Source organism: Triturus cristatus, chromosome 3_2 (genome assembly GCF_964204655.1).
Source record: "Triturus cristatus chromosome 3_2, aTriCri1.1, whole genome shotgun sequence".
NCBI lineage: Eukaryota > Metazoa > Chordata > Amphibia > Caudata > Salamandridae > Triturus > Triturus cristatus.
The window spans coordinates 330269209-330296362 of record NC_140584.1 but is presented as its reverse complement, the minus strand read 5'-3'; the positions used below and the strand labels follow the sequence as shown (position 1 = coordinate 330296362).

The window sequence follows — 27154 nt, the reverse complement described above, 5'->3', positions numbered from 1 at the left end:
TTTTCTTTAATAAAAAGATTTCTATAAAAAAAAAATAGGAAAAATGGGCCATCTCCCGGTAAAATTCCAAAACTGTGTTGAAAAATGTGGTTTTCTGATTCAAATCTGCCTGTTCCTGAAAGCTGGGAAGATGGTGATTTTAGCACCGCAAACCCTTCGTTGATGCCATTGGTAGGAAAAAAACAGACCACATTCTGCTATATTTTGGCTACTTTCTTGGTCCCCTCCAAGGAAATCCACAAATCCTGGATACCTTTAGAATCCCCAGGATGGTGGAAAAAAGGACACTAATTTGGCGTGGAAACCTTATGTGGACAAAAAGTTATGGAGGCCTAAACTACTCCAAATAGCCCAAAAAAAGGCTTAGCAATGGGTTGGAAAAGGCCTAAAGGCGAAGGGTTTAAACAAAGACTTCACATTGTTTGATTTTGTTTGTAAACATGCACTCAAATAAAGTTTTTGACTTAAAGTGTTAGAAGTGTGACTTAGCTACATTGTTTTGAAAGTCAATCATGGGCACGCAGAACTACAAGTATATCATACCGATGCTGGAACTGAGTGTTGGCTTACACCAATCAAATGTAAAATGGCTAAACGGGCACCCATGGAAAACAGCGTCTGGCATTCGACCTTGGTCTTTGAATGCACAGCAAATGTTAAGAGATAAGAACAAGATTTACAGGTATGTTTACAGAGGAGCTTGGAGCAATGGGTAAAACATGAGCGCTCATGTTAAGTGCTCTGTAACAAAGAAAAAAGTAGTTCCTGAAACAGATCCTAAAATGGAAGCAGTGGAGGGATAGTGTAATTGGTCCTTGCTCTTGGGGAGGGCTAAACACAGGAGAAGGCATGACAAATGCATGCCATGGACAAATGGGGAGAAATAATATGAGAGCGACGATGGAGACAGCAAATGGGAAGCCTATGGGCGGGCTGAAGGTATATACAACATATCTCTTCGAGACAATGCATGCGCTATCTAGCTGAGACCTGATGAACTCCACAACACTTACAGTCTTCGAGCCAGGGGGGACTCTTGTTTTGTACATGATTGTGAACTTTTCTTCACTCACCTCGCACTGTTGATCTCTCGCTAGACCTGCGCTGTATACGTTCCAACCCACTGGGAACGGGACCGCACAACTAGCTGTTGGCAGTCCTGCAATCGGTATTAGGATGCGACCGCCTTCAAAGCGGTCGCAATGTGTATCCTTTGTATTGCGGCGTGTGCTGCTGGCTGCAGCACATGCCACAATACAAAAACCCACACATCTGACATATCCCTGCACCATAGTGCAGGGATATGTAGTGGGCACCATAGGTGCCCCCCATGGCCCAAATCAGAGGTCGGGGCGAAAGGGGGCCCACTAGAGCCTCAAGTCTCTTTCCGGCTGCCTTTTCATGGCAGGATAAGCGCCATGAAACGGCCGGCGGAAACTGAAATTGCAATCCCTACAGCGGTGCCTGAGCAGGCCCCGCCACCATTACAGGAATTACAGTCCGTCCGACGGGCTCCTTGAGCCCATCGGATTAATGTTGGATGGTTTCTCTGCCCGCCATCCTAATGCGGTGGGCGGTCTTGCACGGTCCGATGGCGGTGGGACCACCACCGATGGCCTGATGGTGGCGGTCCCACCGCCATCGTAATGAGGCCCTTAGTCAATGCTGTTGGTGTTCTTAACTCTTTTCAGCAGGTTTTCTTCCACATACTAATCTATGCTTCAGCAGAAGTCCTATACCTACGTTGACCTGAGGGAGACAATGTGGCATTACGGCCGAAGTTGCTGATTTAGGAGCAAGGTTCGAATAACAGTGTCAGCTCAACATCTTGTATGTCTGGGCAAATCACTTACTCTCTGTGCCTAAAAAATGAGTGAGACCTGCTGGAATGCCACTGGCGCTCATGTAAATCGCTTCAATGACTATGGGACAACTTTGCGTTACATAACACTGCAAAAAAGGCGCAGGGTAGACAGGATAAGAAATAATAGCTAGCATTATTTATTACAGTGCTGGTGAATAGTGAGGAACTTCTGTCTGCGCAGGGATCTCACTTTACCTACCCCTAAAAATAAGGGCATAAGAGGGCAAATATGTGGCATGCAAAACTTAATTTAACTCTGAAATATACACATAAGAACAAATGCAGGCACCACAGAGGTCAACAGGAGAAGAAGACCGGGCCCAAATTCAAGTACTCACCGTGGTGCAGCTTCCTGCTCCTGTCCGGAGACAAAGCTGTACGTCACAGAAGAGGTGCAGTGTAGTAGCGCTTTGGAAGATGAACATATCGAGGCTGAACCTAACTTCTAGCGACTCACCATTGGAGTCCACTGTAGTGGGAACCACACTTTCGTCCGGACACCTAAGGAAGGAAGAGCCGGGACACTGAGTGCTATGCACTGAACCCTCCGAGCTGCAAAGGCTTCTACGGCACACATTCTACATTGTACAGGTTCCACCCTTAAGATTTCAGATCGCAAAAATAAAGCACCTACAGCACCAGGCAGTTTGTGTGATCTGAGCATCTGTTTATCCTATGACGTTTTACAGCGCAAACGTTGTCCTTCTTGTTTCTGTTGCTGTAACCTTTGCCTCGTGGAAGTGGCATGCTGTAGTTTGTTATTGTCACTATTGCCTTATATGTTGCTGTGCGATGTGGTTTGTTACACTGGCTATTAAACCTTCCGGAGTTTTGTTAACATAGCTTTTATCCCAGAAAGTTCTGTACCATGGTTTGTTAATGCAGTCTTTGCCTCTTAGAATGCTCAGGACTAGCACTATTGATTTTGTCCCATTAAATATTGTTCACTGTGGTTTGTTACTGTAGTTTTTAGGTCTCGCCTAGCGAACGCAGCGCATGCGCTGCATAGCCTTGGCGAGCCTCTATTGTCATCACATCGGGTAGAGAAGGGAGAAAAATCATATGCGTGCCCGGACAGGAGATGTGCATGCGTACGGACAGGAGATGTGCACTCTGTACGCATGCACATCTCCTGTCCCCGTGTAGGGCTGGCGTCACACAGCGCGCGCATCGCAGGCTTTCACTTTGCCTCCCCCCCCCCCGTCGGCTCCACGGAGACATCTTGGTTTTTAAACACTTTTATCCCTTGTTGTACTGGCTGGGATGTTAAAATACTTTTCATGCCGGAAAGGTGGCAACTGTACTCAGGAAGGTAAGGGACAAGGCGTTAGCACTTCTAACACAAACGTAGAGCGATCGCTGCTGAAATCAGTGCAGTGGGAGTCGGAGTTTCCCACGCAGGGCACAGGCAGTTAATGTAACTGGCAACATACACCAGTGCATGAGAGACAGTGTTTGCAATGCCACTCCTGTCTATCACCCGCAAACAAATTGTTGTTCTCCTCAGACTCCTGGCAACTGTGCAGTGCAACAGTCACGGCCAAAAAACAAGATGTTTGATGTGACTCGAGGGAGAACAGAGGTCTGGCTGGAATTCTCAGCGTAATATATCACACAGCAAAACATATGCACAGCGTTGAAGATAGCTGGAGCTGCTCACTGCTCAAAAAGTATGTGCATGTACCTGCAGTGTTAAAATTAGCTTTAGTGGCCCTTTACCAATGCGGTTTCTAAAACTTTGGGTAAAAGACCCAGCAAGAAAACAAGACTCTTCCAGATATCACAACTAGCCCATAACAAAGGACGTTGTTACAAAAGTGCAGTGTGAAAGGCTATTTCATAATTTTGGTTATGTATAGCCGCTAGTGCTTTCTCCAATTTGCGAGCTATGGCTTGGAATCACTCCCCAAACATAAAACAAAACACTTGGTCTTATTATCAAGAGACTCACAATTTGTTTTTTATGCCGCATCTTAAAATTCTTGCATCTATTGCATCCTTTTTAAAGTGTCAGGGTGCCTACTTGGTGGGAAACAGCTGTGCTAAAAAATATTCAAATAACGAACAATATACAACTGATGACTCCTGTGCCTCCTCTGGAAATCCATGTCTCACTATCTGAAATCCCCGTAAAAGCTCAACCAACGAGGGCGTGTCTCCCCAGCCTTACAGATGAGGCTTTCGTCTCACCTAGAACCACTGAAGCAGTGGAATCAGAGAGGCCGGTGCCTCCCAAAGGTACCAAGGGAGGCACTGGCCACAGTATGACAAAAACAATGAAACTTATGAGCACTTTACCTTGCAAGGGAAGCTTGGTTTATGATCTTACAATCACAATACAGTCGAACCAATTGAAATCTCCAGAGGAAGCATGCTCCACCTTTGCGAATCACCAATACAATAAGAAATGCGAAGCAGAAAAGAATGATGCCCATAACAGTAGTGTGACTATTGGTTGTTACTAGAGGGACCTTATTCAGTTTCTATTTGCTGCACATTTTAGTGGGAAGTTTTCCAATGTCCTTAAAATTAGTGATATTCAGTGGCTGTCAGTCTTTACACTTTTTGTGCTGTGATCAAAATCACAGGGGGCAGTGTTTTCCCACTGTTTAGGTAGTATTATGCGTATATTTCTGGTTGCTTACTGCAGTGTCAGTATATTATCAAATGAAAATGTGTGGTCAGGTTTAGAAGAGGAATAGAAGTCTATGGCAAGTTCTTGAAGGAATGGTTTGCCAGCCTATGGAAAGTTAGGGACTGGGTGTGTTGAGTAGTAAAATCCCTAAAAATACTTCCTTTCAAGCACTAGAAGATTGTGGATATTCCCAAATAAGAAGGCAAGGGCAAACAGCAACAGGAAAGAGAACCTGAGTTTAGAAAAATTGAGACAAGAACCACTTAGCACAAAGCAACAGGCCTTCACCAGGAAAAGCAAAATGTCACCCCTCCCCCACCACCTATGTAGAATGATGGGGAACACTGAAAAATTCTTAAAAATAACTCCTAAACAAGGGCAGCAATCCTCTTAGAAATCAGAGGGTTTGGCGGTTGTCATGGCCCTACATTTCCTGTTAATCCACGTGATGTGGCTCACCTTGGTTATTCGATAAAGTATTGAAAAATAAGTAATATAAGACTCATCCATAGAAAAGGTTAAAAAAACGGGTTATCCACATAAACAAAATACTGGCGTTAACCCCTTCAGCGCTCATGACGGAGCCACTCCGTCATGAGCCACGGGTGCCATGTGCTCATGACGGAGTGGTTCCGTCATGCTGCGGCCGTTGGCCGCCGCTCCTCCCACGCTGCGCTGATTCCCCGCCTGTGCGGGTGATTAGCGCAGTGGGCGGAGTCATGACGGAACCACTCCGTCATGAGCACAGCTCAACCGTGGCTCATGACGGAGTGGCTCCGTCATGAGCACAGCGCCACCGCGCTGCCCCCAAACACCCCCCAGCGCTGCGGCGGAATTCCAGCCGCAGCCAAGGGGTTAATTTGCCGTAACCTGTTTGCAACACTGACCATAACCCGAGCCTCTCAAAGTTGAATTCTACTCACAGGGGTTCCGCTGCCAGTACACTCATTTCACAGCCCCCCTCACTAAAGTGACAGCTTCTTAATTGCAAAGTCCCTAGTAAATGCTCACCTTAAACAAGCATTAAAAATGCAATAGGTCTCGCCTTTTATTAAGTTAAAGCCATTTGCTTTGCTATACAATACCATTAGCAAAGCAAATAGCTTTAACTTAATAAAAGGCAAGACCTACTGCATTTTCAATGCTTGTTAGTTCAGTCATTGCCACAGTTCTAGGCTGATAGATCTACGTAGTGCCAAGGTGCCCTGTGAGGTGAAAGCAGTGCTGCCCTGGAAATAAATAAATCAACTAGAATGCTGTGCTTTCTTACTGAGGTTCTTGATCTATGAAATGCTTTACATTCTGGATTGTTACTGTGATAAAATGACGTTCTGGCTGTTGCGTTTTTTTGCTCTGTAGGCTGCAGTACAAAGTAGCTTGCTACCTTCGGGGTTTCCTCGTAGGATGTTCTGCTGTGTGGTTTATTACAGTGGCTATTGCTCAAGCGAATCCTGTTCACTAGGCTTTGTGTCTGTATGTAATACCCCATAGAAAGATGTGAGTGGTGCTTTCTTCCTGTAACTATAGGCAGACAACAGAATGGACCGTGTCCTGTCCTGTTACTATAGTTGGATGGAAGGCTGTGCATATAATTTGTTATTGTAGCCGCATAGACATCTCTGCACAGGTTTGTTACAGTCATTAATTCCTCACACTAGAACTGGGTAAAATGTACCCTAAATTTCGCTTTAATTGAAATTCGTGGCTTTTTTCATGAAATTTCGTGCTAAACAATTGTGTGAAATTTTTGGCCACAGAAGAGGAGCTCATGCAGAAAATGTCTCCTCGAGAAACGTTTTCTGCTCAAATCAGTCTCCTGCTAGTATCTACTATGCATTTTTTATGCGTGGTATAGTATACCCTTGTATGAAAAAAATCAGACAGAGTACTGGCGAACAGCATTTCACCCTAAAAGCCTAATTTCATGAAAGTTTTGTGAAATTTCACAAAGTTTTCTGAAAACAATTAAACAATTTCACATACCGCAATTTTTAATTCTATGTCTATTTCCTCGTGTCGTGCTGTCATTCAGAGTTTGTTGTCAGTTTGTTACGGTGTCCTTGTCCTACAAAAACTGCTGTACACTGTTGGGTGTCTATATTCAGTGACGTGGCAAGGGTTCTAGTGACCCTAATGCAAGGAAGGAAGCTAGCGCCCTCTGTTTAGGTAGTGAAAGACAGCTGGTTAGGGGTTGCTCCTAATTGAAGCGACCTTGTGGTCACTGTCATGGTGTGAAAGGCAACAATAATGGGGATGCAATGGGAACTCACACTCCTGGATGCCAATACCACTGCACCCGTTACAGTAATGATTTTCCTATAGGCTAAAGTTCGTTTCTGCTACCCCATAGAAAAGTGTCCGCTGTTTTCTGTTAATATGATTTGTAGCTATAGTTATTGACTCATAGCCACCCCACGGTCATCTTAAGCAAGATGGCCTACTGTTAGGAGCTCCAGGGCTAGGGATCGCCTTATGGCGTAATCCCAGGAATAAGCCCCCCCTTAAGACAACAGACAATCGGGTTCCAAAGAGATCGATATTGTGACCCCATTTGGCCGTTGCAATGCAATGAAGATCGCGGGATGCTGAAACAAACCTGGGAAGACTCCATGGACCAGGGATCACCGTCGGCGCAAATACCGCTGGATGCCTCCAGGATCCCACCAATGCTGCCTTCTTGGCACTCTCCGTCCGTGGCCGGAGCCGCACCAGTGGCGTAACGAAAGCCTAGGTGGCCCCCCTGCAAGGTACACAGAGGGGCCCCGCTCTGGATTTAATCTGGAGCTCTCAGGCCCGAGTACTGTGCTGAGGGGGCCCCCCTGCTGCTCAGGGGCCCCCCACACTGCGGGGGCTGTGTTACGCAGGATCACGAGCTGGTCCTAATCGTGAGGGCTCGCTGCCTCTCCCGGATCTCCTACTCCCCTGCCTCTAGTCGGACTGGGGAAGGAGAGGATGTGACCATCATGGGGAAGTGGGGAGCGCACCGCTGCCCCTGTTTACCCCGAGGAGGAGGGAATTCAAGCCGGTGCTATTGCGGGAGTTCATTGAAGCTGTCTCCCCAGTCACCAAGATACCTGCGACCTGCTAGAGCGGGGAATGGAAAGACCGAGAAGGCATGTCGAGGCTGTTCGAGAACAGAGGGCTCCGGTGTGTCGTGTCTCGCTGCAGCCCCCCCAATGACGACAGACACCGTACTTTCCTTGATGACTCTTTATTCCTGCTGTCTCACACGCCGTCACTACTCTAACTGACTTTCCCTTTCCTCGCGCCTCCTCTTCCCCCTGCTCCTCCCATGCTCCGCCCCCTCCACTACTAGACCGCACAACGGTACATCTCCCCCTTTGTTAACGAAACAACTGACAAAATATTTACATCTCCTCAATTAGCCGTTGTGGCTGGCGAATTGTTTGTCGTGGTCTGAGAGACCGGCCTTCTGCTACCACGGTGGGGTTGTCTCCACTTCCCTCCTCCGGGCCAGTGGTAGTTTCACGTCGCCTCTCAGTCTGTTCAGTTCTTGGTGACGCTATCCACGACTCAAGCGCTTCCTGCAGAGCAGAGCTGCATCTTTGAAAGTGAGACACATTTCGAGTGATGCACCTGTTGTCTGATTCTGCCGTCAGCATAGTTCCCTTCTGTCGAGTGACTGTCAGGGGCTCCGCTTTAAACCTACTATCCGTTTTCTTGCATTGTTCCTGCTTAACCACCACACAGTCTCCTTCTCGGAAAGAGAGCGACCGAGCTCGTCTCCGGCCGTCAGCATATGTTTTCATGCCTTCTTTGCGGGCCCTATCGGTAACCACCATTTCTCGATGGATGCGACTTGGGGATACCGGTCGTAGGGCTCCTTCCCAGGTGGGTATCCGTGTCCGAACGGGGCGCCCCAGCATGAGTGTTGCTGGACATTTGCCTGTGGTGGCATGAGGCGTCATTCGGTATGAGCGGAGCACGTCATTGAGGGCCGTTTGTAAATCTCTTCTGTCAAGCACTGCCTGCTGGAATGTTTTCTTGAGAGTGGCCATGAACCTCTCGACAGTGCCGTTGGCCTGTGGCCATAACGGTGTTATCCGCCGGTGTCGAACATCCATCAGTTTCATGAAGTCACTGAACTCCTGCCCATTGAACGGAGGGCCATTGTCTGTTTTCAACACCTTGGGTACTCCCCAGGCTGCGAACACTTCGTCTAGGACGGTGAGCGTGGTAGCTGCTCCGGTGGAAGGGACAAATCGGGCAATGGGGAATCTCGAGTATTCGTCAACTATCACCAGCACGTACTTGCCCGACTGCATGGGACCGTAGAAATCCATGGCTAGTTCCTGCCACACTCCCGATGGTAGTGGTGTCATTTGAAGCGGGCCGGGGGATCACCACGCCCTACTACTTGGCACTGCGGACAGTCTTTAAGGGTGAGTTCTACCATTTTGTCAAGAAACGGGAACCAGACACGCTCGCGAAGGGCCCTCTTGGTCGCAACCACGCCTCGATGGCTCTCATGGGCCAGATTAATGACTCCCTGACGCAGTTGTTGTGGGATGACGATCCGGTGGTCCCTCAGGAGCAGGCCCTCCGCCGTGATGGATAGTTCCTCGCTCACGTTCCTGAACGCCTGAACGCAGGATTCGAGTTTTTCCCTCCTCCTTACGTTCTCCTTTCTTTGGCCCACTGGCCCCGGTTCAGGCTCCGGGTGCACCACGCACGTGTCAGCGCTCCGGCCGTCTTCTTCAGCCACCCACACTCGGGCGGGCTCGATCACACGTTGGGTTTCGGGAGAGCCTGCCGCTCATCCCACCTTCGTCGCCAGCTGTCGTGTCTCGCTGCAGCCCCCCCAATGACGACAGACACCGTACTTTCCTTGATGACTCTTTATTCCTGATGTCTCACACGCCGTCCCTACTCTAACTGACTTTCCCTTTCCTCGCGCCTCCTCTTCCCCCTGCTCCTCCCATGCCCCGCCCCCTCCACTACTAGACCGCACAACGGTACACGGTGCATGGGGCTAGCCTCCAGCATTGAAACAGCAAAAGCATAATAACCAATAGGACTCACGCATCGTTAACCGGTAGTTTGTTTTTTATTATAATATTATTGATATCATAACGATATACTATATGAATTCATTATGCTATTTCTATATTCTTAGTGCTCACTTCCTGCCTATACTGGCAGATTATGTCTATGTTGTTAGTTTAAATTGCACATCTTTTGTACACACCATGGTGACGTTTTCTTTTTGTGTTTAGACATATGTATCCGTTTTGTATGTGTTATGTAATGTATGTTATGTCATGTGTCTATTGTAAAGTGCTCCGACACCTTCGGGTGAAGTACGCGCTATATAAAAATGCATAAATAAATAAATAAATGCACTGTGGTTTGTTACTGTGGCTACTTTCCAATAGAATGGTGCACAGAACACTCTGATTGCGGTTTGCTAGTGAACCTAGGATTCTTAGAGATACGGTTCTGACTATGATTAGTTGCTTGCCATCCACTCACAGTTTGATGTTGACTGTGGTTGTTTACTTTGCGGCTTTGCATGGAATGCCCTGGAGTGTGGTTTCTTTCTTATTTTTTAATTATTTATTTTATGAATTTGGAGAGTGCAACATGCACTGCAGAAGTGTTTCTTGGAGAAGTGAAAAAGGGCTATCACCGAACATTTTCTTTAAAAAAGATGTGTTTAAAGAAAACTTGAAGTAGAAGGCCAACATCACCTAGTGGGGAATGGCGTTCGTCTCAGAAATAGCCCTTCATTGAAAACAATGGAACATTACAATGAATGAATCTTTGTATGATGCTAAATCTCTGTTGGTGGACCTTGGGAGTATTTACATCACACTCTATCTATCTATCTATCTATCTATCTATCTATCTATCTATCTATCTATCTATCTATCTATCTATCTATCTATCTATCTATCTATCTATCTATCTATCTATCTATCTATCTATCTATCTATCTATCTATCTATCTATCTATCTATCTATCTATCTATCTATCTATCTATCTATCTATCTATCTATCTATCTATCCATCCATCCATCCATCCATCTATCTATCTATCTATCTATCTATCTATCTATCTATCTATCTATCTATCTATCTATCTATCTATCTATCTATCTATCTATCTATCTATCTATCTATCTATCTATCTATCTATCTATCTATCTATCTATCTATCTTCCTATCTCTCTATCTCTCTCTCTCTACCTCTCTCTCTCTCTCTATCTCTATCTATCTATCTATCTATCTATCTATCTATCTATCTATCTATCTATCTATCTATCTATCTATCTATCTATCTATCTATCTATCTATCTATCTATCTATCTATCTATCTATCTATCTATCTTCCTATCTCTCTATCTCTCTCTCTCTACCTCTCTCTCTCTCTCGCTCTATCTATCTATCTATCTATCTATCTATCTATCTATCTATCTATCTATCTATCTATCTATCTATCTATCTATCTATCTATCTATCTATCTATCTATCTATCTATCTATCTATCTATCTATCTATCTATCTATCTATCTATTCAGTGCAGAACTGAATGTATTTGGCCCGGTACCCATTCCTGAGCCAAAAGTGAAAAAACCTGGCATTCTAATTGATGCCAATTTATAATTCATTCACCAGTCAAATCTCTTGCCTGGTGGGTAGGTTTGGGCTTTCTATATTCCTACGCGAGCACTACGCTCCGCCGATCTTCATCTGCTATGCGTCCCACGGGTCTGCCGATGTAGAGCAGGGGGTCGTTCCTTCAAAGCTCTGGCCCCTGCACTATGGAACTCTATCCCACGGGTTGCCCGCAGCACTCACAACCACTGGGCATTCAGGAAGCTGATTAAAACCTGGCTTTTCACATCCATCTAGCGTCATTTTTTCCGGCTATCCGTTCTGCTAGTGCTGGAACGCCCTGTTGCTGGGGCAGCCATGCGTGGTATAAATTACCTTAACATAACATAACATAACATTTCTCCCTAGGGAGCCAGGAAATCAGTAGCCCAGTCTTTGGTTATGTCCAGACTGGATTATTGTAATGTGCTATACCTGGGAGTTCCTCAAGGTTTTCTGGTCAAGCTGCAGAAAGTTCAGAATGCGGCAGCACAGATGCTGCTTAATATTCCGAGGTGGTTGTCTATGGGGCCGGCTTTCACCAAACTGCACTGGCTTCCTGTGAGAAAGAGAGTTTCCTTTAAAGCTCTTTGTCATAAAATTGTACGCAGGAAGGTACCCCATTACTTACATTCACTGGTGAAGCTGTATCAACCTTGCAGAAGTCCTAGGTCCGTAGGGGACCATGCTTACTGTTATCCCCAGAGTAAAAAAAAGTTTGGATGGGAGGGCGCTCATTCTGCTTTTTGGCTCCAAAACTATGGGATAGCTTGCCTTTAGATCTGAGACAGGAAAGGTGAGAACCAACTTTATGAAATAAACGTAAGACCTGGTTCTATAGGCAAATCTAGGGTCTGTCAAGCATGTTATGTTGGGGTCCACACTGTGGTTGTCTTCATAGCATGGGGACACTCCGTCTGGAGTAGCCAAGCACTCTACAAATGGCTTTGTTATTGTTATTAATATTATTATTAATATTATTATATTATTATTATGGGGTGTTTGCATGGTGTAACCCTGTGTATAATCCAGTACTGTTTTATAGGAAAGGTTTTCACATTCAACTGCTTGCTAAAAACAAATAAATGGGAATTGTATTGTGAACTCTCTGACTAATTCAATAGGAAGGGGGTTTACAAGTGAACTCCTTGACTAACACCATAGGCCTGGGCTTTACATTGTGGACACTCTGAAAAATGCATTAGGAAGGTGTTTTGCACCGTGATCTCTGGCAAATGTTATAAGCAGGGGTTTGACATTGTGAACTCCATACCTAACGCATTAGGAATTTATTTACTGTATATATACCTTAGTATGGATGGCCATAATAAAAGTTTAGGGTCTCCAGAGGGAGAGTTATTATTCATGTCACTGTATACTTTGGGACTGCCTAGATTGTTTGATAGGTCTCTTGGATAAATCTTGTGATAAAAGTAGCAGGCCTCCCGGTTTTCACATAATTAATGACTTGACAAAACCCACAGACGTAACATTTTAGAATGTGGAAAGTCTCAGGTTTTCCAATGGTCCTGTTTAGGGTCATTGTTGTTTTTTATGACAATAGCCTGCTGGGGTGCAAGTTGCCACATGGAACCTCACAGGTAGCTGGAGCAGCCTCCATTTACACTGTCAGTTGCCTCCTCTGATATTACTTTAGGGGAGGTGATTTGAACTCTGGTTAATATGCAATTCCCTTGTGGTTCTAAATTGCAATATTTCACCTGAAGTCTTATACATATTTGTGATTGTGATTGCTTTGTTAAGTTGTGTGTGCATTAAAATAGTTTCCATTTGTAAAGAAAATGCACTGTTTGCATATTGATTTCTTGAGTGCCAATGTTGTGCATTACTGTGGTCTGCGTTTCTAGCTAACAGCACCTCCCTGAGTTAACCCTTGACTGCTCTGGCTAGTTACCCTTAGTGACAAGTGCTAAATGGATACTTGGTCCCCCATTTGAGGGCCTGGGGTACAAAGGCCCTAAGAAACTAAAGATGCAAGACCCCCACACACACAAATGGTGCTAGTAACATCCAACAGCTCTGGGACGTCCTAAACGTATTTATCAAATATAATGGGAAGTGATTTTACATTGAGAATGCTCTGACAAACACAACAGAAACAGGATTTACATTGCCAACTCCTGACAGAGGACCACCGGAAGGGGTTTTACATTCCAAATTCTCTGACAAATTCAATAAAAAGAGGTTTTACATTGTGAATTTTCTGTCAAAAGCACCAGCAAGTAGTTTTAGATTCTAAATGCCATAAGACACACAATAGGATGGGGATTTACATTTTGAACTATGTGGCAAATACAATAGGAAAGCATTTTATATTGTGATTTCTGATAAATGTACTATCAAGGGGTTTAGTACATAGTGCTCCATTTTTAGGTCTTGTCTGAGCCAGCGCGCATGCGCTGCTCTGCGAGGATTATTGTAAGGACTTCCAACTAGGACCACACGCTCGTGCGTTTTTTTTTTTTAATCACACGCTATTGGCCTTTGCGTGCGTCTTTCTAAGAAAGATAGCATGCAATTGGGCAAAGGCAGGTGCATGTCCCACCTTTGCCCTCCCACAGCCTACGGCTTGCGAGAGTGAGCATCAGCACCATCTGTTTCCAATTATCACGCCCACGTCACACGTTTGTGTTAATTGGAAACAGATGGCGCTCGCCCTGGCTTTTATTCCCTTTCAGAGCGATTAAGGCCGCGCTTGTTATATACATCCAGTGTTTTTTTTAATTTTACGGAGTTTTATATAGTGCAAACTTGACCCAAAGGTATCGGGTATCAGAGCACTTTACATAGCACCAGTTGCGTTACATGAGGACACATTCATTTTTGTTAGTCACGGGGAGATTAAGTGATTTGCCTAGAATCCCAGGATGTTCAGCGTCATTGCCGAGACTCGAACCGGTTCCCCAGATTCAAGGTCGACTGCCCTAGCCGTTAGGCCAACTCCTCTCCCCTGAGTGTTGACTTGAATACTTAACCAAGTGTTTGTATTTCTTGTCATAAATCGAGGAACAGCACTCAATTACTGACTGGCGACCCGTTAGTGAATTCTGTCTTTTGTACAGAGCACAGGCATTTACATTTACAGGCAGCAGAGGTATCTAAGTGTGAGAGACCTTCGGTGCATGGTGAACACCGATGTGCCAGCGCCCCGTGCGGAAGAATGAGCCCGCCGCTGTGACTAGGCCTGGGCAATAATTTCGTTCCGTTCGCGGAAATTGCGATAATTTGACATTTTTGCGTTCCGCGGAGAGCGCGAAAATGTCAAAAATTCCGGTTTCCGCAGCTTGGCGATAATTTGTTTCTTGCTCGCGCTGTAAAATGATACATTCTCGCGCGCGCGCGATCGCCTTACCTGAATCCCTGCGTTCGCCGACAAGTTTTCTTGATCCGGTCGCGTTCTCCATGAGATGTTGTATTGTTTTTAGCCATTTGCGCTGTCTCGCGACAGTTCGCGCCCGCAGTGACGTCATGCGTCGCGCGATCACGTCTTTCTTCTCGCGATCATGCACCGCGAGAACAACTCAAAACAAGATGGCCGCGCCCGCAAGCAACCACATGGGTAAGTTGGCGACCCGCAACCATGCAGAAAATCTCGCGAACATGCCGGAAAAAAACTTCCGCATCTTTGCGATATTTCTGCTTGTTTGCGATAATTTTAAACATTCTCGCGATAATTTGCGAAGGTTAATTCCGCAAATTCCGCCCACCCCTAGCTGTGACCCATACAAACAGTTTTCCGTTCCGGCAAACCCTGGAGAGAGCATCTGGGATGCTTGTCTGTGTGGGACATGAATGCACTATAAACGGTGCAGCACGTCACAAAGTTAGTGCACGCAAGGGGGTGCGTGGAAGAAGGGACGAGCTGATTTACAGCCAAGTGTTCAATATGCATTCATGTGGAGATGGCGGGGGCTTCCCGCTCACCCTTAACCCATTCAGTGAGCCTGCTCATGCAAATGAGATGCCGGGGCATACATTAGCGTGGGCGCAGCGTGCCAAGTTCGGCCGCCCTGACTACACAGCCTGCATGCGGTACAGTATCTGGAACCCTGTCAGCCAACTGCAGGCCCAAGGAGACAGCGGCTTTGTTCTCTGCTCCCAGCACTTTGTTCTCTGTGGTGCAGGCTGCGGGCAGGCCACTGAGGCAAGCAGGTCGTGGGAAATAGTGTGAGATAAAATCCCGGAACAGTTACCTCACATGTACTTTTTGTAACACAATATTAGACACTTGTAATATTTACTTGAGCCATATATATGTGAGCTATAAATAAATATATATACATATATACCTTGCTGCTAATTCTGTGCAGCGATAAAACGTAGCAAAAATGTTTGCCATTCAGAGGATGCACTTTATTTTAAGACAAAGCTTGGGGTTTCAGAGTACCAGTGCGCATTCAGTATATAAATGGCATGTATTAAGTTGATTTCATTCATTTATGTTGACGCACCTGTATTGTTAACACATTGGCATGAGTCGGCGCCTGAAAAAGTTGTAAGGAGATGTTTATAACATGTAGAATTAATTGAACGATCCTGAGCAGAAAACACAATATTTAAAATGGGATGATTGTTGGTGTTTCACCTTGCTGCCAATAAGAAACTGATAGTATTTCCTTTATGTTTGTGCTGAAAGGTAGTATACAAAATGTTAACAAAATGGCACTCTTTAGGTGAGAAAGGCTGTTCAACAGCCAAACGCTTCCTGTACGGAGTGGCCTGATGAAATAAACAAGAGTTAATTTTCCTCCGTCTCCAAGTGCCGGTTTCTTTCTCAACTGAGGAAGGTTTCTGTGGTGTCGCAGTCTAGTCGTCCGACCACCAGGTGAGCTATTGCGATGCTTTTGTGATATAGGCGCGCCGGAGTTGGTAACGGGGCATGGTGAGCATCGGATGTCCCGCACTCTTCCTCTGAGAATAAAGCATACCTGCATCATACCACCAGCGTCAGAGCCTAATTTCAGTGAAGGACGCAACACTACAAACTGGCGACGAGGCAGAGGAACCTCGCAGTGCACCCGCCTGAGCTCCGCTAGCTGTGATGAGCGGAGTGCCAAAGCACGCCACGGACCATCTTCCAGGTCAGCCGGAGGTGGAGTGCAGTAGTGCAACAGCCAGCAGCGGGGGGGATCTCCTCATTCCCTCTTGCTTGTACACGCCGGTTTCCACAGTCTGCAGCCCTTACGACAGATTTCGAGCCCCGGTGCAAGGGCGTGCCAAGTCCCCAGTCCCGCGGGAGTGTGCAACGAGTCGGCGGCCATTGTGACGCAAGTGTGGTGTGCTTACACGCATATGGCCATCTAGTACCAGGTTCAAATACTGCCAAGGTTTTCAGTAACACGAGCCCTTCATGCCGGCAAGCACCCACACCTTGCCTTTCAGACAGGGGACCCCTGTGCTGGCCAGCCTGCAGCGTGTCCTCAGATTCCCACAGTGACACACACACTTTCTTCACCCAGGAGCCATCTGAGACTCTATCGGCCCATCTGGCTGTGAATGCCATTCCTTGGCATACCAGGTGTTCACCCCTCGTGTGACTCGACGTTAGGGGTAAACTGGAAGTTGCTCCTTTACTCAGCGCCACTCCGCCCACGTTGCAGACAGCTATAACCGTGCCGCCTCCCTGCAGGTTTTTTTTCCATTCCACCGCCCACCGTCAGCCACGATGTGTGCCCAAACCTTTTACCTGACAAACCCAGTTCCGTTCCTGCCGAAGCTGGGTGAGCCGGCCATGAAATGGGCTGATTGGAAGGGTTACTTCCTTAATTACCTGTCCGCCCTGGAAGACGAAGGGGAAGAACCCTTTTGAAGTAAACGCAGGAAGAAAATTCTATTGCACAATCTGGGGCCGGAAGGTTTGAGGGTGTATGAGAACATGGTGAAAAAACCTAGAGGCCCGACGATACGGATGTATTCCAGCATGCGTTGAAAGATTTAGATAGTCATTACCAACCAGTCATATGAACTGCCATAGACAGATACAATTTTTTCCAGAGGAAACAAACTGACACGGAAACAGTGGAAGAATACGTGGCGGCGCTTAAAAAACTGCCGTTGAATTGCAAATTTGGCCACCTTCATGACGATCTAGTAAGAGATCAGATCATAATGCACACAGTCAACACAAATGTGCAGGAAAAATTGTGGGTTTGAGGGGATGCACACCTTAACGAAATCATTGCAATTGTAAAGAAGGCAGAACTGTCTAAAAGATGTGCGGTAGCGGCTAAGAAAGAAACTAAGAGCAAACCCATGGTGTGCAGAGTGAGCGACAAAAAAGTTGCAAGTGACAAACCTGCCCCCAGTGCTGGAAACAGAAATAGTAGGAACACTATGAAGAAATTGGCAGGACCTCCCAAAATCCCTGGCGAGCAACAAGGTAGTTGCTACAGATGTCGGAGTCAGACTCACATGGCTAATGACAGACGGTGCCCTGCGTTTCATGTAAAATGCTCATTTTGTGGGGTTGTGGGACACTTTGGTAAAGTCTGCAGAAGGAAGCCCAGCAATGCCACGGTAAAATGTGTCATGTATGATTCTGAAACAGAAGGTGGGGAGGGTGATGTTGATGATGATTGTATTTTATGCATTGATGACCAAATCATGGGTATTGATTGCACCAGCAGTAGAAAGCCCTCCTGTATGTTGACCATTGGGGGTGTCCAGATTTCCATAGTGGCAGACTCAGGGTCCCCATACACCATTATCCAACTGAATGTCTGAGAAAAGGACTTTGTTAACACGATAGGGAGTCATCTACACCCCACCGATGTACATCCAGTCACATTTACAGGAGAGAAAATCCCCATGGTTGGGTTCTGCCACCTTAGATTAGAATTCAAAGGAAGGGACTCTTTAGGCAAACTGTATGTTGCCGAAAAAGGGCCTTCTGTCCTTGGGTGGGCCGACCAAGGGGCATTAGGCATCCAACTCAACCCCAGCGGAGAAACACAGATACTCATGACAGAGAATCCACCAGCATCGGAAGAGGACAAACTTAAAGAAGAGTTTCCCTTAGTAATTGGCGGGACCATTGGGCAGCTCTCCAAGTTCATGCAAAAAATACTACTGAAGGAAGGAGCCATGCCAGTCAGCCATAAAGTCAGGAATATTCCTTTCAATTGCAGAGAAGCGGTGCAAGTGGAACTGAAGCGCTTGGAAGACAACGGCATAATAGAATCTATCAAAAGCGCGGAATGGTTAGCGCCCTTGGTTGTGGCACAGAAACCAAGTGGGAAGGTGCATCTCTGCATAGACCTGAGGGAGCGGAACAAAAACATAATCGTGGACAAATTTCCGCTACTGAGAATCAATGAACTGTTGGCTCAGGCCAAAGGAGTCAACTGGTTCTCCACGATAGACCTTACAGCGGCATACCACCAAATATCACTCCACCCCACATGCAGGAAGTTAACGTCCTTCATCACTCCATTCGGCTGCTACAGATTCTGGCAAATGCCCTTTGGCCTGGCGTCAGTGGCATTTCAAAAGCTAATGCACAAGTTGTTCAAAGCTATCAAGGGCGTTTTATATTTCCAGGACGACATCCTCTTCATGGGAAAGACCAAAGTGGAACACGGCGAAAAACTGAAAATGGTGTTACGGACGCTGTCTGCCAACGGCCTCACGGCAGAACTGGAGAAATGCAGATTTGGTTTGCGCACCGTCACATACTTGGGGCACGAAATTAGTGACAGAGGAATTTCTCTGAAGAAAGCCAATGTAGAGGCCATCATGTCTGCACCCAAGCCACGAAGTAAGGACGAAGTCCGCTCATTTCTAGGATTAGCAGAATTCTACAGCAAATTTGTCAGGAATTTTGCCACCAAAACACACCACGTACATCAAATTTTAAAGGAGAAGAATACCTTCAGCTGGATGCTGGAGTCAAATGAGGAATTCGAGAACGTCAAGAGGGACATTTGCAACGCCATTCCCCTGCACGGATTCGACAGCTCTGCTCCCAGCATATTGACCACAGACGCCAGTGAGAAAGGTCTAGGGGCCGTTCTATCCCAACTGTCCACGGACGGCATGGAAACCACCATCAGTTTTGCATCCCATTCCCTCGCCCCCAACGAGGAGACGTTCAGCGTCATTGAGAAGGAGATTCTCGCATCCATTTGGGCCATGGAGAAATTTCGCCAATACCTCTGGGGATCCTGGACGGACCATAAACTGTTGGTTAAAGTCCTCACGTCCAGTGGTCATGCCAAAGCTACTCCTTGCATCGCCAAGATGACCCTCAGACTATTGGATTTTGTCTACGACGTTGAATACCTACCTGGAAAGAAGAACAATGTGACAGATTACCTCAGCTGGTCTGCTGCCATGGAAGGAGCTCCTATACACATGGAATGGGACGAGTACACTGTAGCATTCACGATGGACCAAGAGAACATCATCAGCACACAGGATTGAGAGATGGCCTGCGCCACAGATCCCCAACTCTCGCAGGTAAAAACGCTTGTCACACACAGGGATGGCCCGAGAAGAGGCACGTGGGAGACGACCTCAGGAAATTTTGGGAGGTGCGTGACGAATTATCCATCAGTGACGACGCTATATTTTTGCTACGACTTGACAAAGTTTTTACCCCAAGACCGTTAATAGATTGTCTTCTCAGCATACTGCATGAAGGTCACTTGGGAATTGTGAAGTCAAAACGGAGAATTAAACAGTCGTACTGGTGGCCCGCCATCGATAACCAAGTGGAGAAGTATGTGAAAGCATGCGAGCATTGTGCCAACGCAGACAAGTCCGCGTCCATGCCGTTGGGAAAGTTCACTACTCCCAACAACCCATGGGAGGAATTGTCGGTTGACATTTTGGGTCCTATTCTAGACTCGTGGGGGACACCAAAATACGTGATTGTCCTGGTCGACAGATACTCCAAGTGGCTGGAGGTTGAAGTATGTGAGAAGGTGGACACAGATGCCGTCATTTCCTTTCTCACCAATGCATTCTTGAGAGAAGGTATTCCAAAAATCATCACATGCGACAATGGTCCCCAATTTACTTTGGAGAAGTGGAATGCTTTTATCATGAGGAACGGAATCACGACTAAACACACTCCCATGTACCACCCGGCAGGTAATGACTTAGCCAAACAATTCAACCGGGTGTTCATGGGCTCCGTGCAAGCAGCCATTAATGCGGGTAAGAGCTGGGAGACAGAAATCAGGAACACGGTATGGGCTTATCGCATCAGGAGACAGCAAGTTCAGCAGGCCTCTACTAGTTAAAGAACCTTACTCGCGCTCTGGCTTGCTGAGGGACGGCAAGGTGTGGTCACAAAGCAGAATGGCCAAGTGCAACAAAGTTATCGGATGGAACAAGGACAATCCTGCCACAGGCACTGGATATAATGAATGGGAACCTGCTAATGACGTAGAAGGGGTGGCCACAGGTACACAAACAAATAGCAAGATGAGGGAGTCAGGGGGTGAGGCCGGTACCACAGGATAGAACAATAACTCTTAGTTCACACAGCACAACCCACCCCAAGAGACCAACGACACTCGCAACTCTGTCACCACACAAGGGACTTCCACCTTACACGACAAGGGCCCAGAAGGGAGCACCATGGAGGCCAGTTCCCACACAGGAGAAGCACATGAACCAAGAGTACCCCTCACATGCACCCGCACAGGCAGGGCAGTGATGTTACCCAAGAGATACAGTGAATTTGACATGTAACCATATCGATCTCTCTCTCTCTTCTCCATACTCCATGATTATTATTAGCCACTGTGTTGTTCGTTAACGGCCCTCCCATGAGGCGCCATCTCACTTGTGTAAGTGTAAGATGTATTGCTCAGTTAATATTTGGTTGTTGTTAAGGGGGAAGATATGTGGTGTCGCAGTCTAGTCGTCCGACCGCCACATGAGCTATCGTGATGCTTTTGTGATATATGCGTGCGGGAGTTGGTAACGGGGCACGGTGAGCATCGGATGTCCCGCACTCTTCCTCCAAGAATAAAGCATGCCTGCATCATACCACCAGTGTCAGAGCCTAATTTCAGGGAAGGACGCAACACTACAAACTGGCGATGATGGTGCACATATTGTCAGCTGGAACCAAACATATAACGGTAACAGACTAGATATGCAAGTTAGTTGCCTCCTGTGATATATATTTGGGTAATATGACTTGCACCCTGTGATTCCACTAAATCCTTTTAGGAGTGGTTTCAATTTGCAGTTCCATTTGAAGTCTTGAAAATATTATACAATTTTGAACATAGTATTGAGCTGTGTGCATATTACAGTATGCTTCCTTTTTTCAGCTTTTTTTTATTGTTTTGAAACTAAGAACAAAATAGCAATGTAATGACACAACAGCACAGCACCGTTTGGACTAAACCTGCGCTCCTTCAACCCACCCACAGCGTACACAGCCGGTCTACTCCGGTTGAATCATACAGTTCTTGTAACTAGGTATGCTTATGTGACAATCCTTGTCCCTATAGGGGAAATGTACAGCACCACCCAACGCTTTGAAGTCAGGAACATCCCTGTGTCTCACTCCCTTCTCAGCCAGTGGTGAGCTCCTCTGTGTGCCTGTACACTTTAGTGTGCACTGTCTGAGCCCCAGCTTCCCCAAATTTTATCAAACTTCCTTTGACAGACTCTAATTGTGTATACCTCCCACTCCCGTTTCCCAGTCTCGAAACTAATGAGGAGTCCCGCTGACCCATTTCTGGGCTATGTCTTGCATTGCCACCTTGCATCCCATATTTACTAGTATTTTCTGATAGCGCAAGAGATCTGAGGGCCCCTATATACCAGGTAGAACCAGTTTGGCTGCAGTTCTATACTTTCCCTGATGGCTTCCTCCAGCAATTCAGCAACCTATTCCCACAAATGACGCAGCTTCGGAGAAAGCCACCATGTATGAAAGAGTGTGCCCTCCATTCCACACTGGAGCAAGCGAAGCGCATCTCCCGCCTTCCCAATATTATACAGCAGTGTCCTCGTGTAGTATGTCTTGTGAAGGATTTTGAATTGGATCAGTCGATAGCTCACCTTAATTGCCACTTCTGATGGGAAACCTAGTGACGTTTGCCAGTCCCCTTCATCCAGGTCACCCGTCTTGTTCCCAGCGACCCTGTAATTACGTCAGTGACACCTACGAGTTTCTCATTAATGACCCAAATGTTAATGAGATAAGCTTCTTGCGGACATGTCCATCCAGCAGTCTCCTTTTTAAAGGGGAGTTCTCTTGGGTCTCCTCATCCCTGTCTACACACCCCTGGAGTGCATACCTCAATTGCCCACATTTCAAACCACTGCATTGTAGGCATGTGTTATTCTCTCCACAAGCATTCGAATGGGACAACACCATTGGCATCCTAGATGTCAGCCATTTTGGAGAGGCCTATGTTGTCCCAGCCAAGAAAGCCACTCAGCGCAATCACTGGCCCCAATCTAGTCCCTTCCCACAATTGCGTTCTAGGCATAGACCTCTTATCCCACTACATCTCTCTTTGCAAGCTGCGCCATACTGCTAAGACCGTTGCCGGCCTCGCTAAGGGACTCAGTCTCCCTCCATTCAATGCATGGATATAGCTCAGAGTGCCCATGCCCCATCTGTCCAACCGGAAGGCCATATCCTCCCAGGTTGCATATGCCCAGTCATTTACAATGCTAAACTGGGCTGTCTCGTAAGACTTTCTGATGTTCTGGAGCACTATGCCCCTTCATATCTGGAGTACTGCCGGACCTTCATTGTGATTCACGGTTGACACTTGAAGGCTGTCGGCGGGTCCAGGGATGAAGGACTCGGCGTCTAATGGGACCAACTACTGAGTGACTTTTTATGCTCAGAAATTTCACCAATCGTAGTGAATGTTCGTGATTGTTCCAAACTCTTTGATTCTGAATCGTGATTTGTGGACTTAATTTGGTTACAGTTTTTGGTGGAACATTTACCTTAAAATAAGGATCAACTGAAGAATTCCCTTTGTTGTAATATTGGATATCAGAGAAGAACTGGTGTAGAAGTGTGAAGCAAATCAAGCAGTGATTGTGGCACTCCAGTGATTTGTACTAGATTGGACTATTTTCCAATTTTGCCCTGAGGAAGCCCGCTGTCGGGCGAAACGCTTTGGCTGTATTGCTGCTGTTGTTCAACTTGCGACATTAAAGAACTTATTAAGTATTAATGAAAAAACTTGGACTCAAATACTTAATGTACTCTCTTTTACATTTTGAAGTGTTGCCTCTCTGTGTGATTTTTATGTGCTAGATGTGTGTGGTCCTAAGGCAGTGGACCAAAGAGGTGGGCAACCTGAATCTAATAATTTGCTCACACTTTGTTTATAGGAGGGTAGTGCAGCTGTTGTTTTCCCAAACTGTCTAGCTCGTTGTATATGATTTACGGTTGACCCCCCCTGCCCAAAGGAGTGTTTTCACAAGAGTATCCACCCAAGCAAAAAAGCCCTCTGGGACCCCATATGGGCTATACTGCAGACCATAAAGCAGCCTGGGAAGCTCAATAATTTTAAACATTGCTGCTTTACCCAATAGTGACAGCGGCAACATGCTCCAATGCTTCACATCCCTTTCCAGCCCCTTAACCAGTGGCATTTTTCCTCATAGTGGATGTGGCCTCTCTAGTGACCCAAATGGCCAGATATTTGAACTTATGGTATTCTACCCTTAGTGACAATGACAAGTCTTACTCCTGCACCCATCCCCCCATAGGAAACAGCAGGCATTTCTACCAATTATTTGCGAAGCCGGAGAAGTCCCCATATATTCGGAAGACATAACGCTGTCGGTCAAGCAATTGATCTGTTTTGTTCAGATATAGCAAGATATCATCCACATACAGCGATATTCTCTCCTCCTAGCCCGAGTGTCCTGTCCACCCCCAGATCTGGGCATCTATTCTCATCTTCTCCGCCAATGCTTCCACCGCTAATGTGAACAGCATTGGTGACATGGGCATCTCTTTCTAGTCCCCCTCACAATACAAACTCTCTGGAGAGACAACTGTTGAGCTTCAGTCTAGTTTGTGGCCAACTGTACAGCACCTTTACCCACCTGATGTATCGGGCCCAAACCCCATCATTACCACTATTGTGAATAGAAAGGGCCACTCCACCAAATCAAAAACCTTATTGGCATCTAGAGAAAAGATGGCCCATGGTTCCTTTCCCGCACCCATTTGGGCCAGGTTATTATGTAACCACCACAGGTTCAGCTTTGTTGAGCACTATGGCATACACCCAGTTTGATCCAGGTGTATTCAGCTACCACTCTACACAACCTGTTTGCCAAAACCTTCACCAAAACTTTAGTGTCTGCATTAAGCAGAGATATTGGTCTATAAAAGTTGCATCTATCCTGGGGTTTCCAGGGCCTTGGGAATGAGAACCATAGTCGCAGTGCGCATGTCTGCAGGAAATTCCCCAGTATGGAATGCCTTAGTATATAGCAAGAGCCATAGGTCTGCCACCCTTCTGGATGTTTTACGAAAGAATCCTACTGGACTCCCATTCAGGCCTGGAGCCTTCCCGGCCTGCATCTGTGTGAGGGCCAAGGCCAACTCTGCAGCAGACAACTCAGCCTCCAACACCCTTGCCTAGTCTGGAGTCACAAGCCTCATTGGGCAGTCCCACACAAAGTCCTTTACTTCCTCCTCCAAGACTATAGCCTTCACTTTATAGAAATTTATCATATAGTTCACAAATATCTGAGCTATCTGCCTATTCCCTCGCACAGTCACCACTGTCTCCAAGTTGCGCTCTCAGACTTGCATCCCTTTCCTCTCCCTATTGCCAAAACATGCCAGCAATTTCCCAGCCTTATCCCCAGCCTCATAGATGTGCTTCTCCTTGGCGAGGTAGGTGATTTTTATCTCATGCCTTCCCACTTCTTGATATTCCTCCTGTTTCAGATAAATTTCACGCTTCAACTGAGGCGCAGAGGTTGCACTATAGTCCCTCTCAAGCTGCCCCAGTTCCTGCTCTAGGGTTGTCAGTCATTTTAGCTGTTCTCTCTTCCCTCCTATCTCCTCTGATATGATTACACCCCTGAGTGTGGCCTTGTAGGCTTCCCACAGCATGAGTGCGCTCTTCACAGGCCCTTATTTTCATGGAAAATAATTTTTTCAAGGCTTTGTCAAGGGTCTTCACCAAGGTTTTATTTGTGAGGCGCTAGCTTGCCATTCGCCACTTCAGGGGTTCCCATGTCCTATCTGTGGTCAGTGTAATATGTAGAGGGGAGTGATCTGTGATTGCTCCCACCAGATATTTGGCCACTGAAAATCTAAATAAACTATTCTGTGGGGTAAAAAAGTAGTCAATCCTAGACAGCATGCCATGCGCATTAGAATAGAATGATTGTGAGGGCCTGAGACACTGCCGTTAATAAACATCACAATTTCTGGAATGTCATGGTCTGGAGCCCGGGCAATGCATAAACGTTAGTCAGCAAGATACTCTTTCCCTCCTATTCACAAAGCAGGGCAGAGTAATATCCAGTATTATCCAACCATGTGATGGACACATGGAGTCCCAACATTTTCGTAATCAGGAGTACCACCCCTCTGGATCCGAAAGTGTAACATGCATAGCAGGCTACTCTGTAACTACCTCTCCCCAGACAGTTGTGTTGATTGTCAATCAGGTGGGTTTCTTGGAGGAATATTATGTCTGAACGTCGATCAGGGCCTTCTTCACTTTATTCCCCAGTGCAGCGATGTTCCACATCAACAGTGTCAGTTTCTGCTTCTGTGCCATGAGGTCTGCCAGTTTGTTCTCCCATGCACCCTCCTGTGTCAGTAAGGATGTACGTAGTCGCTGCGCCAATGGTTTGGTGTCTCTGTGTGTCTCAAACTTCCCCCTAAACTAACCCCTGCCCTACCTTTTTGTGCCGTGATCCTGAAACTGACCACCCCCCAATTCACATTATGTGTGCTACCAAACCTGATATAACATTATAACTTTATGCACTTCCCATGCAAGGGCGTGACCTCCAGGCACTATAGCTACTACGGCTAGCATCTCTAAGTCTCTCTTGCCCCAACTCTCAGCTTAATGCCCGCCAAACCCCCGTGCAAGGCCCCAGAGCTCACCATTAGCACAGTCTGGGTGTGTTGCTCCTCCAGGGAGTGCCCCGGGTGCCCCCTCTCTCCAGCTTCAATAGATAACAATACCTTTCCAGCATCCCAGCATTGGGGATGTCCTAGATAATGCTCTTCACAGTCATCGAGTGACCGTCGGCAATTGTTCCTCCTCTATGTCCAACTACAACCTCGTGGACTCGGGCCTGCTCCCTTCCCTCCCTGAAGTCAGTGCTCTCCATTTGTTGCTGTCGAGAACCTACACTACCATTTTCGCCTGTTCCACTCATTTGGGCTTTTGGTGGTGAGGTCTTGTGTCTAATACCTTTCCTGCCCTTAAGTACCGTTTTCCGCCAGTTGGTGTCTCTCCGTGAATGGGCCGCCGGACCTGACCACAGTCCTTGGTCTTCTAACCAGTTCCACTTGTCCTGTATAGATAGCAGAAAGTGGGCCTTTTCCTTGCAGACAACCCAAGGTTTTGCCGGAAAGATGTGTGCATATTTCAAACCCAGCTGATGTAGCACCTCTTTAAAGGGCACAAACACACCTCTCTGTCTTTGAACCAAGGTGATATAGTCCAGGCATATATTAATCTCATGCCCCTGTATGCTCCATGAGCCATGTTTACGCGATTTCTTTAGGATATTGTCCCAGTCGCTAAGGTTCATCAATCAAACTATGATTGTTTGGGGGCTTGCATCCCGGTGCCAGGCCAGTGCTGGTATCCTGTAGGCCCTTTCTACTAAAAAGAATTGTGATGGTCGACCCTGTTGCACAATTTTCGCCAGCCAGTCCTCCACAAAAAGTTCAACATTTGGGCACGCAGCTGTTTCCAGGACCCCCTCCAGCCTTACATTATGCCGTCTGGATCTCCCTTCTACGTCCTCCAGACGACCGGTCAACACTTTTAGGTCCTTCTCCATGTTGGGGCACTTACGTGTG

The 27154-nt window shown here is 46.6% G+C and overlaps 1 pseudogene across 1 annotated transcript in view; it reads right to left on the bottom strand.

The window, feature by feature from the left end:
* The window catches only part of LOC146857295 (pancreatic secretory granule membrane major glycoprotein GP2-like), a 233415-nt pseudogene that overhangs the window by 93003 nt on the left and 113258 nt on the right, over positions 1–27154 (bottom strand). The window contains exon 7 of the transcript XR_014979886.1: positions 2203–2365. The product of XR_014979886.1 is annotated as a pancreatic secretory granule membrane major glycoprotein GP2-like (transcript). The remainder of the gene's footprint in view (positions 1–2202; positions 2366–27154) is intronic.